This window comes from Felis catus, chromosome B4 (genome assembly GCF_018350175.1).
Source record: "Felis catus isolate Fca126 chromosome B4, F.catus_Fca126_mat1.0, whole genome shotgun sequence".
NCBI classification, from domain to species: Eukaryota; Metazoa; Chordata; class Mammalia; order Carnivora; family Felidae; genus Felis; species Felis catus.
This window is the reverse complement of record NC_058374.1, coordinates 111773173-111793610: the sequence shown is the minus strand read 5'-3', so window position 1 is coordinate 111793610 and position 20438 is coordinate 111773173. Positions and strand designations below refer to the sequence as shown.

At 38.8% G+C, this 20438-nt stretch overlaps 1 protein-coding gene across 5 annotated transcripts in view; it reads left to right on the top strand.

The window, feature by feature from the left end:
• Positions 1–20438, top strand: part of ATP2B1 (ATPase plasma membrane Ca2+ transporting 1) — a 128566-nt gene that overhangs the window by 28390 nt on the left and 79738 nt on the right. The window lies entirely within an intron of this gene.

Sequence of the window (20438 nt, the reverse complement as noted above, 5' to 3'; positions counted from 1 at the left end):
TATACAGGTTCAGTTGCTTCTTAAGGTAATTCTTGATTTGTTAGTGAGACAGACGCAAAACAGCTTCCTGTTTCCCATGACCAGAGGGCACATTCTTAGTCTTAAAGCTGTTACCATATTGTTTAAATGTGTTGGAGAAGGCACATGAAATCTTACTGTATTGGTGGTCATCTTTACCACTTCTGATTCCCCAGCAGTACTTTTAAACAGGTTTTAAATAGTGTAAGACTCACTTAAGGAGGAAAGATGTCATTCTGGAAAGGTAAATAAATAACATGAGTAACAGCATAGAGGTAAGGAGGAGCAAGGCTTAATTATGTTGGTCACCTTTATTTTTGGTCACAAGTCACCCTATTTATCTACATTATTATACATCAGTGTCTAAAAGTCTCTCACAAACTCTCACTTTGTGCAGGAGGGCGGGGCAATTAGATTAGTAATTTTGCCTGATGGAATGTCCTTGACTCCTCCACTGTTTTTTGCTTTTTAATTTATTCATTTATTTTGAGAGAGAGGGGGCGGGGGAGGGAGGGGCAGGGAAAGGGAGAAAGAATCCCAAGCAGGCTGCATACTGTCAGCGCAGAGCCCTACCCAGGCTCAGACTCATGAACTGTGAGATCATGACTTGAGCCAAAATCACGAGTCGGATGCTCAACCAACTGAGCCACCCAGGCATCACAACTCCTCCATGTTATATAGCCACCCAGGCATGGACTCCACCATGTTATAATTTTCATTTCCTTACCTAACAAGAAAAATGGACAGAAGTAATTTTGCCTCTTCTCCCTGCACCGGAGCCCATTTTAGGTAGGTGGAAAGAGTAATCTCAAAACACAAATCAGACACATTGTAATTAGTAATCAAAGTCTTTGTCATGGCCTGCAGAGCCCTCCCTCAGTATCGGGCCCTTTTCAACTCTCCCAATTTACCTGCCACGTTCTCTGCTTCATACTGTGTGCAGAAGCTGCATTGAGCTTCTCTCTAGCTCTATTTGGACATTTCAACCTTGTTTCAACCTGTCCCTTCCTGTTCCCTACACCAGTGATGTTCTTCCCCACATTGAATTGAAGCTGCTTCCTTGTCATTGTTGAGGACACTGTAAAACACTGTTTGTTATCCATGTTAAAATAATGCCCCTATCTTGCACACTGTCCTTCTTTCAGATATTTATCATTTTATAAAGCAAAGGAGACAGATAATTACTAAAATTCAAGGTTCATTAGGGCAGGAAATGATCATGTTCACGACCGAGTTCTGGGTTCCTAAAATACTGCTTGGCACATAGTAAACACTCATTTTGAGGAATGAATAAAAATTTGTGCCAGTCCCTATGATTTTTATTTCCATTATAATGTCTTTCATTAGTGATGTGAATAACTCCCCCACCCCACTCTGCTTCTCTCAGTGTTAGTTGAGAGCTAGTTCAGCTGAGCTGAATAGGCTGATGGTTCGTGCGCTTTCCTGTAAGAATGTCTGAATTTAGATTTCTGCAGAAGTGACTTGACCCTTGACTGTGAAGTTGCCTTGACCATTGACCCACACAAAGAGGGAGCTCTTCAGATACTGCTTTTAGTCTTGCACTGAACCCCTCAAACAGCATGAGTATATAATCAGGTGTTCTAAGACTGGCTATTTCCTCAGTCTCAAAGACTTGTTCAGGCAAATAATGCTTTTCCTTAATTCGTTTCTTCAGGAAACTTGGAAGGTCCACTGCTGCCTTCCCTTTTTATTTAATGTAATGGTAGCCAGGCAGGGTTAGGTTAGATTTGTAGTGATTTTTTTTTTTAAGATTTCTCTATTCTATAATTATATATGGCTTCCCCCCCCCTTAAGAAATCTTAATACAGGGTTTAACATTTACACAATTTCACCTTGTTTCCCTTTTTTGTCTCACCTATCAAACGCATAGTCTGCCATCTAATATAGGAGGTCTCCTTTAGTTGTGGCATTTGAAAATTGTGTCTTTTATGTTTTCATTTTGGTTTTTGATGGAAGAACACTAAACAGGATGAACATATAATTTAATTGGTAGTCTTCTGCTGGTGAAATTATGAATAGCCACATCTGATTTTCTGATACTGTAGAGACTAAGAAATGAACACTGGTGCAGTTGGGTACCAGGAGAAATAAGCAAGTACAGAAAGAATTGAAGGAACCACTTCATGTATTTTCAAGGAAGTGTAAGTAGTATTCCTTCCAGTACAGTTTTCCTTTGAAGAGAGTAGAGGAAGTACATTTGTTCTGTGGCATTTTCAGTCTTAAAATGAGTAAAGCGTAAGTTTCATTATTGGCTTGGTCCTGTGTTCTTTCATTTCAAGTATGGTGAATCAGATATTGCCATTAGTGAGTTAGGAGGAGAATATTTGAAGGACAAATTAATCTCAGTTGGAAACTATTTCTTAAAATGTTCATTAGTGTGCTAGAAAGATTTGGGGAGGGTATAATCACTGCCTCCCACTTCCTAACACACAATTGAAATTAAACTCCTGTGGATAAATCACTCAAAACAGCTGGGCTCTGCATAGGAGTACCTCAAAAGCTGGGCCCTGAATCCATGAAAAATACAAGGTGTTTAATATCCTGCAGGGTCTGTATTCAGTATCATTTGGCAGTGATAAAGCAGGCTTCTATCTGCTGGTTCCTGTATTGCTTTCTTGGCACTATTGGTATATGAAGTAGTTGTTACTGTTGAAAATTGTGAAATACTTTTCAGACTAGTGCTGTGATTGGGGTTTTGGGGTGTGTGTGTGTGTGTGTGTGTGTGTGTGTGTGTGTGTGGTAGTGGTGGTGGTTTTTGGCTTTCAGAAGGTTACTTCTGAATATTTTTTTGATCCATAATGGATACTAGTTCCCACGGAGTTTTGTTCTAAGGAGAGAACATTATTCAAAACTGTAAAAAAAAAAGTCTTGTTTTTGTTTGTGTTCTCTAACAACAACAACAACAATAATAATAACTAAAAATGACTGCTTTGTAAATCTGAGAATTACAATTGTTTTAAAAATGTGAATTTAGAAGGATAATTACCTTAAGGATGTGGGAGCCAGAAAATTATATGTGAATGTGGCAACAGGTATAAAATAAGCTGCATCTATTTGCCACTTTGATACCTTTGGTTAAGTAAAAGTGGTGTCTTGGAGAAGACTATGTATTCCCCACATTTGCATACCACTTTGTCATTCTTTTAACTTGAATAATGTCTACAAAAACAGCAATAGTAGAAACACTATTCTCACTTAAAAATTATAGTAAATGCTTATTTTTTTTAGCTCTTTTCTAGGAGAACATTGTAATTGTTAAATGAGTGTCCCAAGTTATATGCAGTTATGTCTGATGCTGACACACGCGGTCTAAAATCTGTCACTAGTAATTCTGTATAAACCATGTCTATAATTCTTTCACAGTGCTTTTTGTGGTTCTGTGCATCCAAGGTGAATTCAGGAACTATTTATTGTTGAGAATAAATGGAAGCCTTTGGTTTTAGCCTTTAATCTGTACTTTCTAGAGCCTCCTAAGAGCTCCTGCACTGAGAGAGGAGATTTGTAGATTCTCCGTCCCTGTACATCTCTCCCCATCCCCAGTGCCCATCCCCAGCTAGGATTTTGTGTTTTACATGCTAAACACCCACAATCAGTGGGTTAGCTGCCTTAAAAGTTAACTCCTATTAATTAACCCCCTTTATGCAGTGAAGAAACATTTTGATGACAGTAAATCTCTGAGGTTGTCAAAATAATTCTTCTGGCCTAAATAGATTTAAATACTCTTTAAGTAACATTACTTTCTGAGAACCTCTTTTATCATTTGTTTTTGAAGTAATTATACCTAAAAATGAGTCCTGGCTAGTTAGGGCTCTGGGGTAAAAGCAGCATCCTCCCCCAGAACATAGATAGCCACTTGTAATGGAGTCTGGGCAACAAGAAAGGACCCTTTTCTTACCTGCTTATAATATTGGTAACTAATGGTTGGATCATGTGAAGGATTTTGATGATCATGAACTTGAGTTGTGATGGCCACTTTTCTGGAATGTAGTAAAAGTACTTCATTGCTTTAGTTTAAATTATGTAACAGCAGTTGCAGAGAGTATAAATTTTATATTTGCATACTTTTTCTAGCATTATAGTAAAATAGTATTCTCTTCATTTAGTAAACACTTAATTGCCCACCTTGTGCCAGACTACATGCTCCACTCAAGGTAAAAGCAGCTTGAACATCTTAGGCGATTCATTGTGAATATAGCAGCAACACAACTATTCTCAAAGTTCAAAATAACAGTTCCTAGTAATGCTGCTTTCAGAATAGAAGTATACCATCCTTCAGAATAGATGGGTTTAATATTTTAGCTCTGAAAGAGATAAATTGGCATTTATATGATAGGGCTCCCTGTATACTATTATATATATCTCTTAATTGCAAAAAGTGAGAGTGTAAGCCTAATTGCTACAACACATTGAGGTTTTCTAGTCTATTTTGAAGAATTTTCTTCTTGGTACATAAGCCAGACATTATCTTTTCTTTTTTTTAGTCTGTTTTTTAATATCGTAATATAGTATAATGCTTTTCACATAATGAGCTTCAGTAAATATTGATAATAATGAAAATTCCTGATCTTTTAAACATAGGATCCTTCAGAATTCAAAATTCTAAGAGAATTTTAGTGACAGATAATTGTATGTGCTGAATTTCTGAATAGGTGAACATGCCTCCATGAATATATATGCAAAAGTAGGGCAGAGTGGTGAGAAGCAAACCACACTGCCTGGGTGTGAATTCCAGCTTTGTCCTTAATAGCTTTGTGACCTTGTACAAATTACTTAACCTGCTTTGGTTTAGTTTACTCACCTATAAAATGGAAAGTAATAGTACCAATCTCATAGGGCCACATAGTAAACTAAAACACTATGAAAATGTTAGTTGTTATTTTACCATCCCTTGATAATCCTTCAACTTTATGTAAAATTGATAGCACGGTGTTCTCTGTATTGTAAGCATTCAAAATGGGGTGGTTTTTCTTTTTTACATTTGGCATCAAGCCACAGAGGTAGTACTTGTGTTTTTGCTGTCAGGTACAATTTCAAAGAATGTACTTACTTATTCCTACCTTGTGGCCAGAGATCTCCCCGACACCCAGCCTTGGCCTTCCTTGTCTTCCCCCAAATAACCTAACGTTCATTTTGCATTTTCCTGGCCAATTCTGAAATGTTCTAATGATACATGCAGTTTGGAACCCTGTATGAGCTTAATGCCCATGTTTTTTTCTCCTTGCTACCAAATTATGAATAACCAAAGGTTAAAAAAGAATCAACTGATGCATACTTACCACAATTGTAATTAAGTAATTGTACAATTATAGTTTCATATTTATTTCCTCCAGAAGAATGTGTTCTGGGGAGACAGGGATGATTCTGTCTTGTTCTCTTCTGCGTCCTCAACACCTATTCCTTAGGTACACCTTGAATGAGGAAACCTTGTATGAATGCCTGTTATTTTCATGCTAATTTCGGCAAGGGATTACAAATATAAACATACTTGAATAATGTTCTTCACCTTTCTGAAACGTGGGCTCCATGAGGAGGTATGCAGTTTATAGGTACAGAATTAGAAAAACCCAACTTTACATGCTTGAATAACTGAGAAAGGTATAAGCTGTTACCTATGTACTTCCTGGTTATATTTTGAAGGGGATGGTGACTCAGTGCTAGCTAGGTATGTGTCACTATCGTTACTCATGCTATATTCATATTATTTGCATTTCTTACTTACCTCATTTGAAAGTTCCCAGTCGTTTATGCTAAGTGAAATAAGTCAGAGAAAGACAAATACTGTATGATTTCACTCATATGTGGAACTTAAGCAACAAACAAGCAAATGGAAAAAAAAAAAGAGGCAAACCAAGAAACAGACTCTTAACTATAGAAAATAATGTGACGGTTACCAGAGGGGAGGTGGGGGGGATGGATGAAATAGATGATAGGGATTTAGGAGTGAACTTGCAATTAGCACCAGGTGTTGTATAGAGCTGTTGAATCACTGTATTATACACCTGAAACTAATATTACACTGTATATTAACTGGAATTTAAGTGAAAACTTAAAAAAAATTTTTTTATGTTTACTTATTTTTGAGAGAGAGACAGAATGTGAGTGGGGGAGGGGCAGAGAGAGAGCGGGCGACACAGAATCCGAAGCAGGCTTCAGGCTCTGAGCTGTCAGCACAGAGCCCGGACACGGGTCTCGAACTCGCGAGCTGTGAGATCATGACCTGAGTAGAGGTCGGACGCTCTACCGACTGAGCCACCCAGGCGCCCCTTAAATGAAAACTTTTTAAGAAAAGTTCCCAATCATGGCTAATACATATAAGGCCAGCTCTGCCCTTATCATGGAGATGGCTTTCCTTAAGCTTTGAATTAAACTTTACCATAGTAAAGAACAAATACTAACTAACTTTTAGGGAGAAATATTGGATGCTTATGAAAGACACGTTATGCAAGAAGTTATTACATTCATTCCTTTTTTAATCCTCATGGCAGCCTTAAGGGATTGATAGCAACATTATCTAATATTTATTTTATAGACATGATATATAACATATGTGACAGAGTCTGAAATTCAGTTTCGCAGAGGGAATAGAAAGGATAAATATGATAACATTAGGAAAGAAAAGGTGTTTAGCTACTAATTGGATATTGAGGAGAGAGTGAGAAATCAAAGGTGTTTTTGAGCTTATGTGGTTGACAGTTTGAAACAGGAAAGAGCAGAACAGTGTTTCCCAAAGTATTCTGTGAAACACTGGTTCCAGGAGATATTAATAGGTGCTCCATGGAAAAAAAAAAAAAAGAGTAGTTAAAAATAAGTTCAGGAAATGCTACATATAATATTTCCCTCTTGTAAATTCACAAATGTGCAAGGCTATGAAAAGTCTGACTAAAGAAACCTATGTACTGTGCTGACCTTTTCACATCATAGCTATTAACATACTATAAATTAGCTTTCTCTAAGACACCAGTTTGGAAAAGTCTGGTTTAGAGGAATTTGGCGTTTGGTAATAGGAATGGAGTTTTGAGGTTTAAACTTGAGGTTATAACTAAAAATTAAATTACCATCAAGGTTTTGGAGATGAGAGAGAAATGAGGCTTGCAAGTATAGTTTTGTAGGCACACTGAGTGGAAACAGGAGACAAAACTTGGAAAAGAAAATACTAATAACCAGTTGTAATCCTGACCCTAAGACTGTTGAATTGCATGTGGGTCTTTCAGATAAAGGCACAGCTTTTCAGTACCCCAAGTATATATAAACATCATATGGGATTCTGTATAATCCACAGTAGCCAGATAATGAGGATACAAGTCATGTTTGTAAATACAAATCTGAAGTCATAACTGTGAGTACTGTGAGATAAGAGTAGGGGACCCCTGACTTTGCTGGGATGGGTATAGAGGCAGAAAGTAGATGACAGAGCCAGTCAGAGACCAAAGGAATGCTCAGAGCTAGAGATCTAAAACTAGGGATTTTACATGGAAGGCAAGAGAACAGTGTTTCATGGGATAGGCAGCCATAGATATTAGGTAAGAAAGGAATAAGATCTTAACTCCTCTATTTATACATAAGAAAAAGGAGACTGAGGAATGAGAGAAGTGATTTGCTCTGTATTAAATGTGCTCAGAGTGGAGGCAGGAATAGACTCTTGTCCCTTCGTTCTTTGTACTCTAGAGATTCCAAAAAGGAAGAGACTGCTGTTGATGATGTTGAGGTATCTCCTCTCTTGGGAGAATGAGGATTGGCTGTCCCCCAAAGGGCCCTCCCAGGATGGGGATTGCATCCCTTAGTAGATGGCAAGAGTAAGATTTTCAGGGTTTGAAACCTGGTTCATCTGAACTCTTTTATAATTGATTTTGGGGTCAGGCTTGTATTATTAAAGTTCATGAGGGGCGCCTGGGTGGCGCAGTCGGTTAAGCGTCCGACTTCAGCCAGGTCACGATCTCGCGGTCCGTGAGTTCGAGCCCCGCGTCGGGCTCTGGGCTGATGGCTCAGAGCCTGGAGCCTGTTTCCGATTCTGTGTCTCCCTCTCTCTCTGCCCCTCCCCCGTTCATGCTCTGTCTCTCTCTGTCCCAAAAATAAATAAACGCTGAAAAAAAAAATTAAAAAAAAAAATAAAGTTCATGAGATTGATACAAAAATCACAATGTCAATTTATTTAACTTACAGTAAAGCAAAGCAAAATCTGCCTTGGGACACAGACTCTTAAGTCCTGGCTAGCACGTTCCCTTCTCTGACACAGATTTGCCACATAGGAAGCCATATAGGTAGAACCAGGGGTGTAGCATGTTTGGAATGTATAATGGAGTCAGACTTTCTTAACCTTTCAAAGACCAATTACTTCATCTGGCAGTTGGGGGTAGTAATAGTACCTTGTTTAGAAGATGTTGGGAGGATTAGGTAGAGTATATTGTAAATTTCTTAGCTCGGTACCTGGCACTGCCGTTCTCCTCTTTACCTCTGATAACTAATATCAGTGTTACAATTCTTCACAGTATACAAACAATATTGGCTTAGAATACTGTCTCTCCTAAACTGTGCTTAATGAGCAAGGCCAGGTTTTCTTTTTCTGTTCTAATGATTGTCCTTTTCCTGTGCTTTCCTGGTTGACCAGTCCATTTCTGACTGTTATGTGTTTGTTTGTATTCTTCCTCCATTAGGTTAAATTGACTCATTCTGTCTAGCTTATGTCAGATCTTGAGTCTTGGGTTCCATTTTGCTCTTTGTAGGATGCTTGCTGTAGATGCTCAGCTCAATCAATTATATTAGGATGAACCATATGAAACTGCTGATACTCTGCTGGTTTTCATCTATAAAAATAGCAGTCTCATATGGCTTAATCTAATATACTAGTTTTAAAATTTAATTCCTCCCAGATGGTTCCAACAGTTCCTATTATGAGAGGCTAAGTCTGTTGACAAGTGCTGAAGCATTTCCTTTAAATGCAAAGGGCTGAACCATTATGCCCCCTTTCTTGTGATCACGTTCAGAGGAAGTTCTTATATTATTGCATGTATGCTTTTGTGTAGTGTGTCATTTTTCCTCTTCTCTTTACATTTAGTTTCTTTTTTTTTTTTTTTTTTTTTTTGCCCAGGTCAACATTGAAGGTATGCATGATCATTTGTACTTCCTTGATTGATAGTTACATAGTGAATTTTTATTCACTTTTATTTATTTTATTTTAGAGAGAGCATGTGTGCAGACAAGCAGGGGAGGGACAGAGAGAGGGAGAGAGAGAATTTCAAGTAGGTTCCATGCTGAGTGTGAAAAGTGGAAAGTGACAGTCTGTATGTACAGCTGCTTGGGTTTTCTTGTCTTCTCGCTGTCAGTTTGTGTTCTGAGTTTCTCCTCTCTTGCTTCATGTGAAACTGCAGGATTTGAAGAAGCATTTGGAGCCCACGTGTGCAGTGCTGAGCTGGAGACAGCCTTTCCCACCAGGGTTGGGTCTGCCTGGTGTCCGGGGATGGGATGAGCGGGTCTGTGGAGCCTCCATAGCTGCAAGACAGGGGACTCGGAATCCCTGTCTCTCTCTCTGACGGGCTTTGCGTGGGAATCATAGACTGACGTGGGGCTCAATTCCACGACCTTGGGATCGCAACCTGAGCTGAAATCAAGAGTTGGACACTCGTGGTGCCTGGGTGGCTCAGTCGGTTGAACCACTCACTTTGGCTCAGGTCATGATCTCACCGTTTGTGAATTCAAGCCCCACATCAGGCTCTGTGCTGACAGCTCAGAGCCTGGAGCCTGCTTCGGATTCTGTGTCTCCCACTCTCTTTGCCCCTCCCTCACTCGTGCTCTGTCTCTCTCTGTCTCAGAAATAAATAAACATTAAAAAAATTTATTTAAAAAAGAGTTGAATGCTCAACCAACTGAACCACCCAGGAGCCCCTACATAGTTCATTCTTAAAGTTATTAAGATTATTAAACCAATGTTTGCTGCTTAGTATACTTCTGTACATGATACTCTAGATCATAGCCATTAACTTTAAAAAGTTGGTGTGGATATTATGGGTCAAAACCATAGTTGGTAAATTCTTTCGTTGCACTGGAACTTCAATATAATGCTGACAGATCAAAGTCAGAATGCCTAACAGTTGAAGGGAAATTCTTCAGTTTTATATTCTTAAATAACAGCCAAATCATTTAGGAAAGAAAATAATCTGACAAATTAGCTCATTTTCCCTCTTATTTTCTGGTTTGTGTCTATTTATAGTATGTGAATTCTAAGTGGTTATAATAATTGGATAGATGTATTTATGTGTTTTCCCCATGAAGCTTGTGTCAAAAAGAGTTTTTCCAGGTTGGTGTTTAGTTTTCTTAACTGTTATTTTTAAGTTTTTAAGAATCTTCAATAGTTAATCATCTAATTTTAATTTTAAGAAGAAAACCCTTTTCTCTCTAGAGTGTCACTCCCCTGTTCTTTTTTAAAGTCAACCAATCTGGTTTGTAGATCAGCTGTTACAAAATTCTGGCTGTGTGATACAGCCCTCTTGGTTTTTAATTCTTAAATACTGTTAGGTGTCATTATATATAAGGACATCACATTGAAATACTGAATTAAAGGTTTTCATTTATTTAACAAATATGTATTATGTGTCTTCTTGTCGGTAGGCTAACATAAGTATTATATAATGTGTGCTAAATATGACAGTTTATTGGAAACTAATTTAAAATCTCTTACTGCTAATTATAACAATTAAATACTTATAGTCTATTGAATGTTTACTATTAGTGCCAGGCACTAAGAAATGGGGATGATTTTTAAATAATTTGTATTATTAACTCATTGAAATCTCTACACCAATTAGGAGATAGATATTATCCCCATTTTACAAACGAGGAAGCTGAAACATGGAGTAAATTATCCAGAGTCACTCAGCCAGTGCAGGAAAGTGCTGGGATGAAAAGCTTAGATGTTATGGACCTGCTGAGTACCTACTGTATGGTGGTGAGCTGGGCATCCTCTTGATGGCAGAGTCTCTGCTTCCCTAGAATTGAGGTTCTCATTTGCTGGCACCCACGATGGGCCTTACTAAAGGACCACTGTCTTCAGTGCATTGTGTTGTGTGCTCCAGTTCAATTCAGTTATCCTGTAGGGGTACTTTCCATGGCAAGGTGCTGTTGCTCTAGTGGTCATCAGGAGATACAGAAATGGGCAAGACCATCCTGCCCTCAGAGCTTACAGTTCAGTCAAGCTGAATCGACTGTATGCACAAGTCGACTGTATGCACATTCGAAAGCTGTGCATACAAATAATTATAGTAGTACATACTGAATGTTATAGTGTCTCAAAAAGACTACAGATGTAGATAGAAACACACAGACTAATTTCATGTAATGGGATTAGGATAGAGAGGACATGTTAACTGTTCCTTGAAGGAGAAGTTCATAGAAAGGCAAAGGGAAGAGGCCAGCTTTTATTAGGGAAAATTCATTAGGGAAAACGGCAGTAAGAGACTGCTATTTGAAACTTGTCCAAAGAAAAAGGAGGTGGGGAGTGTGAGAGCAGTACTCAAACAAACGGAAGAGAGGAAGTTTGCAGATTTGGTAAAGACAGCCATGCTGAAGCTGTCCCCATCCACACGTCCTCTGTTGAAGAGCTCTGCAGAAGGAAGATGCTCACAGGCTGCAAGGTGCCCGGGATCTGTCACTGCCTTGAAAGTACTTCCTTCTGATCTCTCCCTCCCTCGTCCCTTCATTTTATTTGCCGTGATTGCTACAAAAGGAAATCAAACGTGTTCTGACCTACTCAAAAGATGATGCATATCTCTCATTAGTTTTATGAGGTGATTTAAATCATGTGTATTCAAAAGTTATCAGAAAGAATTAGGAAGTCAGGACCTTCTGAAAACTGTGTTTTCCCCCTCTCAGTGCTATATTAACCTGAAGTTTCAGTTATTTTCTTTTTATGTGTGTGCCTGTTGACTTTATTTCAGTTTTCTGTTAGAGGAACTTGAGGACTTTAATTACATTTATCTTTTCACAATGTCAGCTTTATTCTTATCCATTTTTATTCAAGTGAACTGTTAAGTAATTTATTACTCACTTCTGTAAGAGCTATAAAAAGAGCACAGATTGTGGCTCCTGTCCTCAAGAAGCTTACATTGTATTTGAGGAAAGAAGATTGAATTTCAAGAAGCCCTCCAGAGGTACAAAATAGATTTTTTTTAATATATGTCTACTTATTTTTGAGGTGGGGGGGGCAGAGGATCCGAAGTTGGTTCTGCACTGATAGCAGTGAGTCCTATGGAGGGCTTGAACTCATGAACCGTGAATCATGACCTGATTCAAAGTCAGCCAAAGTCAGACGCTCAACGAACTGAGCCACCCAGGCGCCCTGATACTGTTTTTTTAATCACAGTATCAGCACTCACTTTTACTGCCTCCTTGTTGTCCTGTGCTCAGTTATATCAGCTATCAGACACATCTCTGTGTCTTGATCTCCTTCCCACTCAGGCCCCAGTCTGCCTCAGTTTAGATGTGTCCTAGACAGTGAAGCCTTTCTTGAAGCCACATATTCATTTAACACTTTATCCTTTGTTTGTGTGTTCACCACTTTTTTTTTATGATGAGCTCTCTAACACTTAATTGGACTTGCTTGTATACTTGTCTTTATCCCTCATTTAGTCTGTAAACTCCTTGAAGAAGGAGCCTTGGACATAGGGCTTACTGACATATTTGGGACTGATAGGAACTTCAGAGAAGAACAACAGGTTTAGGAGTGACTGTGATAAGTTTAATATTGATGGTTGAGTTTGTGCTGTAAGATATTCAAATGGAGTTGTGTGTTAACAGTTGAAAATATGGCCCTGGAGCTTGATCAAGGCCTTAGATGTGGGTCATGCTGTGGTATCAGCTGCCACGAGGGAAAAGAGGTCTGCACATGGATCCCTGCATGATAACCTCACTTAGAGTATAGTAGTGATTAAAAAAGCCAAGGAGGGATACCTGGGAATAGGACCTTAGTGTCAGAGCAATGGACTGACACTGGCACAGGACCCCCCAGCTTAGTGGGGAGCCTAGCCCCTGACCCCACCAGGAGAGCCAGGGGAGTCTCTGCCCATGCTGTACCCACAGTCAGAAAACTCCCCCTGAAAAGTGAGAGAATCTGGTCTTTGGTCACGTGCAGCTCCTCCCCTAACCACCCAAGGGAGGTGTGGGCCCCCAGCTGACCTTCACTCCAGAATCCAGAAGGACCAGAGCACTCCCATTTCAGCAGAGAGAAAGATCAAGGCACAACAAGAAGGAATAAAAAGAGAGGACAGGAAACTGAGGCACAGAGAGGTGATGTACAGCACCCCCCCCCCCCCCCCCCCCCAGCAAGTCACAGCAAGACAAGCCCCTAAAAGTGAGCCCAGTCCTGTACTGAGGCTCAGGAGACACTGTTGAGAACACAGCAAGAAAACAGCTGTCCACAGCCAGGAGGGTTGGTTCTCCACCAGCAACCAAATTGCTGGCACCTTGATCTTGGACTTCGTAGGCTCTAGAACTGGGAGAAATCAATTTCTGGGGATGCCTGATTGGCTCAGTCCAAAGGAGTGTGACTCTTGATCTTGGGGTTGTGAGTTCGAGTCCCACATTGGGTGTAGAGATTACTTAAGTAAATATTAAAGAAAAAAAATAAATTTCTGTTGCTTAAGCCAGCCAGTCTGTGGCATTTGGTTATGGCAGCAAGAACAGCCCTTTTCTTCCTCTCAACATCTCAACTAACTACAGTCTCTGAGAATTTCACACCCAGCTTTGGTGTAGTTCTGGTCTACAGTCACTCACTGGGTGTGTTGTCCATGCCAGGCTCTGTTTGGGGCACTGAACATCCCAAAGTAAAAAGTCCTCACCCAGTTCCTGCCAGGAGGAGTCCCCTCCTGGTGAGACAACATGCAGGTTAATAAGTGAGGATGTCACAGGCGGTGGGCTAGATGAACCTCTGTGGCACAGTGAGTGCCCTGCCCTTGGCCTTGTCATATAAGACAGGTCCCAGGGAGGAGTTGTCTCTTCCAAATTGCCATGGCTTGAGCCTCCTGCATCCTAAGACATCAGCCCACCATTGTGGCCCCATCTGATAGCACTGGCCTAATGGCCAGACTTGAGCCAGGAGCAGATGAGATCTGCCCTAAATTTTCTGCCCAAGAAAGACCAGTCTTGCATCTAGCCATCTTAGGAAAACAAAAACAAAGCCAAGGAATGTGGGCTGAGGAGGATTTCTGAAGTGCCGGGAAGAACAAAGTAAGCAACAGAATGGATAAGAGGGAAGAGTACTGTCAAATGACACAAAGGTGTATAGGAAGATAAAGACTGAGAGAAAGCCAGAGATCAAATCTTACCACAGGCAGCCAGCTCAGGAATGTGAGGATGGACCCAGTTTGCCAGGGTTCATGGTGAGAAGGATAAGGATAGATCTTATCAAGAGGTGTGGTAAGAAGGTGGAGTGGGGAAGGACAACTTGTTTGATTAACAGAATCCAGGAGAGGCTTATTTGGGGATAGGGGGTGGGGGGAGAGGAGGGAACAGTCTTCCGTGTGGTAGAATGCATCTGAATATTGGTTAAGCTAAGTGAAGGAATCTGTGTGAAGTGGTGGCAGTGGCTTGCAATGACAATCAAGGAAGTAAAGTGTTGGAGTAGACTTCTCGTAGCCTGCATAGAGACAAGAGCTGGAGTGATTTGGGAGATTTGGAATAGAAAGAGGAACATGCTAGGGAAACATATGTGCCAGTGGATCATATACAACGGAGAAAAACACGTCTCCAGTGGACCCGAGAACTCAGTTTTAAAAGTTGTAACCAGCATTGCTCAGCCAGACGGTATATCTATTCAGGGGTAGCTAATGAGCCAGATGGGTGTAGCGGGAGAATACAAGAGCAAGTGAGACATGAGAGCAACACTGGAGTCCCTGACTATTGGGAAGTTGACTTTTTTAGGGAAGCCAGTATGATCAGAAGAGGTCTTGACTGCCTTTGAGCATGGAGGCCAGAATGTGTACAGGAGGTTCCATGTAAATGAGGAGAGTAGAGATCAGTTGTTTTGGAGAAGTCCTGAAAATAAAACCGTCCACATGAAGATGACTTTTCATGTGTGGCTCTACCCTTGAATAGCAGAGTACAAATCAAAGCCTTGGAATGAAGGTCAGGAAGTGTGAAACCAGTTTGAAGGATCATCAGCAAGGTAGGATGGAGTGGTTATGGTTCAACACATCCCCTGCTTTCCATTATTCTTTGCACTTTGGTGAATTAACTCTAAGATTCTTGCCTAACATCCTCTTAAAATACCGCTTACCTTATTTTTCAGCCAGAGTCTTTGAATGTGTTGCAAAAGTGGGTATTGATTTACTGTGCTGTTCTTTAGTAACTACAGCTGGAAATTGCAAAAAACCACCAGCCGTCAAACCGTGTAAATAAAGAAAAAGAAGATAAAGAAATGGGAAAGTGTTGTCTCTCCTTATTTCTGCATTCAGTTGTTTAAATATTGGGATAAAAACTCCTTGAAATTTACAGTTTTTAATTAAGAAAACAGAAAGCTCATGTTAAATTTACAGATAAGAGTTCTGCCTCCCTAAATATTGCCAACTTTATTTTTGTGAGCTTGTTCGTGACATAATGAGCATCCTGTTTCCTTAAGCATTTAAGTGTAGGTTCTTGTGAACTGACAGGATAGAAGCTCGTAAGGACTGAGTAGGCTGATGGAGCAGCTGGTGTGACATTCAAGTGTTCATATTGCCTTCTTGCTCCTGAACAGAAGGGGGAAAAACAGTGTTTTAATTTAGAAATCTCTTCCTTGACTATAGTTCAAATTCTCAAAACCAGTGAAACTAGAAAATGATAGAACATTTCGTTCTCATGTATAACTAGAGATATAATATGTTCTTACATTTGGTGGTAAGCTGTACAGGATTATATAAAATTAACTTTCCTTAATTTTGAGCTTTTCAAAGGCTTACCTTTTGCTAGCAAACTGTTCCTCTTAGGATGAGAGTTCCTGAAATGCCTAGATAGAACAATAGAATAGGACAAAACAAAGTCTAGTTTATTTGGGGGGAACAGCAGGAGAAGGTAGGTATCAAAATTATAGTTCTCTGTTAAATTCCTTAAAATTTAATACTTCTAGGTGTTTAAAGTCATTTTACATTTGTTCAAATGAAACAGTATGAGTCTCTATTTCTTTGAATGAAAAATTATTTTCAGTGTTTGTATATCAATATACTTGGTATTAAAAATCAAGGCAATTTAAAATAACAGCTCACAGAATATTTTTAGAAATGATCTGCTTTCAATTATTCATGCAAATTGAGAATCGCATAATGAGGAACCATGAGTAATTTGCTTATATTATCGTCAGGGAATTTTGGACTAAAGTGATAATCCAACAGTCGAAGTTCAGGGCACAGTGGTCTACAATAGTGCCTCTCCACAGATCAGTAGCAGGCAGCATCGGCATCACCTTCGCCTGAGAAGCTGTTAGAAATGTAAATTCTTGCTCCTTACCCCAGATCTACTAGTGAATTGAGACTGTGCAGGTGGGGTCCAGCGATCCTCTTTTAAGGAGCCCTTCATGTGATTATGATGCATGCTGAAATTTGAGAATGACTGATCTGAAATATGTAGAATTAGTATATAAATGCTTTTAATAATCCAGTGTGTGACCAAGCTGTGGTACATTCAGAAGGATTGTGTTTTTTGACTATATCAAGTACAACTTTGCAAAATTAGAACAGCCTTTTAAGATATATGGGTATCATCAGTATTGCAAATTAGAACAACTTTTTAAGAGATAGGGGGTATATCATCAGTGTTTGGAATAAGAGGATTCCAGCTGACTTGACCATAAAGCAAAAATACCTATAGTGATCTTCAAGATATCTGTGTTTGGGATCATTCACATTAAAATTTTATCACATACTCTGCTTAATTAAGTACTTTGTTGGCATAAACAATCTGTGCCATCAAAAGCAAGAGTAGTTGTCTTACAGCCCTGGGGAGGGGGGATGAATCATCAATTTATAGAATCTCTTCTTTGGGCTGACATATTTCTTTATAAACTAAAGGCTGTGGGGAATAGGGGCTGTGTTTCAGGCTAGGAAAAGGAAACGAGGTGATTTCATTCACACTTTGAGCCAGAAGGTTATAGTGTGGTTTTATCATTTTAATTGAATTGTGAGGTTCCAAATACGAGAGAGACAGAAAAAAAATAAACCTTGTAAATGCACATGCAAATAAATTTTAACTATTATCTATAAACTGATCTCATGCTCTCACTAAAAACAGATGAAAGCAATTATGGTCAGGCTTACAGTGCCACCCAACCCCTCCCCACTGACTCCCTTGACAATTGTTCAAGAATAGGAACAAGCAGTGGAAAACGAAAACAAGCAGCCAGAGATGGCAGTGTGGTGGGAACAGAAATGGAGCATCAGAGAAATTAAGGCAACGGAACATTTCAGGAGTGAGGGAGTGGTTAGCAGTGGCAAAGGTTGTCAGTAGGTTAGATAAGAAGGACTAAATATGCCCTTTAGATTTAGGACAAGAGGAGTCAGTGGTCACCTCGAAGAGTAGTTTTGATGTAGCACAGAAGCAGCTAGCCTGGAATGGGTTGATCTGTGCATTGGAGATGAAGTAGAAATAGCAAATTTCAGAAAAGATGACGTTAGGTATGGAGTTCAGGATTTTGTTATCCATTGGCCCCAACTGGGTGAGATTTTTATGTATTATTTAGAACTAGTTGCTAACCTTACTACCATATTGATTTGGTATAATTTTAATTTAGTATGGGTAATCCTAACAAATGATTTCTCAAGTAAATGTATCAGTTACTCCAGGGTTTATGAAATATTGAAACTCAGCATTATTACTTTTCATAGCCTCAAGGATATAGGACCCTGGTTAAAAACCATTGTTATGTAACAGTCATTGTATAGTTCATTTGAAAATCTTAAGTACTTTTTAATATTATGTGAAAGGATTTAAAGGAAAGTTAAGCTTGTATATCTTATATATCAAGGTGGCGTGAATATTCCTTGAATACTATGACCTACTCTTAACTCCCTATGTGCCTAGCATATTATTTTAAACACAGGGTTATGAGGTTTTCTTTTGCTCTATTTAAAATGTCTTTGTTTACAGTTGTAAAACCAGTTTTCCAAATTGATTTTTAGCTTAAGTTTCAAACAGGAACATTTCTATTCAATAAATATGGAGCATCTATAGTATTCCAGACAGTGCTGGGGGTTAAAATTAAATGCCACAAATCCTGCCTTGAGTTCCCAGTTCATTGGGGAAGACAGAGAGGTAAACAAATCATTGCAGCTGTGCAATAAAAGCTATAAGAGAAGAACAAATTAGTGCCTCCTCTATTCTAATCTACTTGTTGCCCACCCTGAGAGATTTGCGAAAGTGGTCCTGCTGAATTTATCACTGACAGCAGCTGTAACTTGCCCTTCAAAGTATTGTACTTAGTCTCTGCCTCTGGAAGAGTCTAGTAGATGATAAGTAATTTACTGAGGGGAGTGAGACTAATTTTAGTCAACTCAGACACAGTGATGGTAGTTATGGATCCTGTGAGACCAATAAATCAGACATTGTAGACAATGTTTATTTTCTGCTTTTATCAGTTCTATAAAACTGAAATCATGTTTGGTAAATTTAATCTTGTTTATATGTATCATTCTTTACTCACCTGATATAAATTACTTTTCTAAACAAGCTTTATAGTCTTTATGTTCCTTCATGCAGTGTGTGTGCTTTCTTTTGAGCCTCTTAAAAAATGAAAAGTGTGAGTTCAGAGAATATTAAAATTGAGTTATCCCTTGGTTCTTACAGTTGGTCCTTGGTCCCTACAGTTTTGTTATGCTCACGTTATTTCATTAAAACACTCTGAGCATAACAAAACTGTAAAAGAAACGTGACCATTCTTGATCTTGAAGTTTCTGCTCTTTGATATGCATCTTATGGATAAAGCATCTTCTTTCTACCATTAATCTGATATTACACATTATTTCAGTTTACAGCACATTTTTATCATTTCTTCTTAAAAATTGTTTTAATTGTTGGAAGACTTTACATTTGTAGGATGTGAATCAGGTATAAGGTTTTCTTTTATTTTTTGTTTTTTCCCCTGCAAAGTGACTATATTTTGAATGATCATAGGTACCTCTTGGTAAGATACGGGAGATTAAAGATGAAAAAGGCAGGGTTTTTGCCTTTATATAAATTTAAGTATAATGGGCCTAAATTTACACTTAGTTATATAGTAGTCCTACTATCCAGCCTTCCAGAGGGGCACTCAAAGTGGCAAGTTTTAGGTTGTCCCTAGGACAGAAGATCACTCCTATTATCTAATGGAGCGGTGCGGGCCAGGCTGGATTTCTTCATTGGTGAGCTAGCACTGACAAGAAAGCACCAATAGCAGCCACAGTGAGAAACAGCTATCAAACCTGGTTATCCCTCTTCTCACCAACTACTTGTCTACAAAGGAGGATGGATTAATTTTTATGTTAAAAGAAAAAAAGAAACTTAAGAAAATGAAGATTCGTGAGTATTCTTTTTGAAAGACTGCAGTCAAAAGCAATTTTTTAGCTTTTTGTCAGTCAAATGTTGTGTCTAACAGCTAGGGTGTCAGTATCCACTTTGAAGCACAATAAATGCCAGCTATTTCCATGGAGTAGCCTCTTTACAACCTGTACATTGTTATGATCTATCCTGTGATTTAATTTTGGTCATTCACTCTTTTTTTTTTTTTTCTTTAAATGATTTTGTGAGTATTCAATGCTTGCTTTCTTTTATTATAAGCATTTTTATTCTTTTTGGAAGTAGAAGATTATGGGTGTGTTTGGTTTCTACGGGTATAAAATGAGCAACTGGATTTGATCAACATCCCTTTCAGCTGTTAAATTCTATGATTACTTTGTAACCATTTTTTTTTTAACAGAATGATGGCCTTTTAAAATTTGTTTGTGATTAGTATTTTATTTTGACTTAGAAATTTTTAAACAATTATTCTCTTATTAAATGAGCGAAAATCTCTTTAGCTTCAACTTTTAAACCATTTTTATTTATTTTAAATGTTTATTTTTAAGAGTGAGAGAATGAGAGAGAGGGAGAGAGAGAATCCCAAGCAGGCTACACTCTGTCAGCACAAAGCCCTACTGGGGCTGGATCCCATAACTGTGCGATCATGACCTTAAGTGAAATCATCAGTCGGTGCTTAACTGACTGAGCTACCCAGGCACCCCCAGCTTTTTTTTTTTAAGCCTCAGATCCATAATTTGTGTTCCTATAAAGCCAGTCATAGATTAAAAACCTTTGTGGATACTAATTTTGTACTTTTAAAAATTTAATGAGACATATATTAGAGCTAGAGCTAGGAAATAGAAATTTGGCTTAAACCCTTAAGTTATTTCAGCATATCCCAAAGACATTTA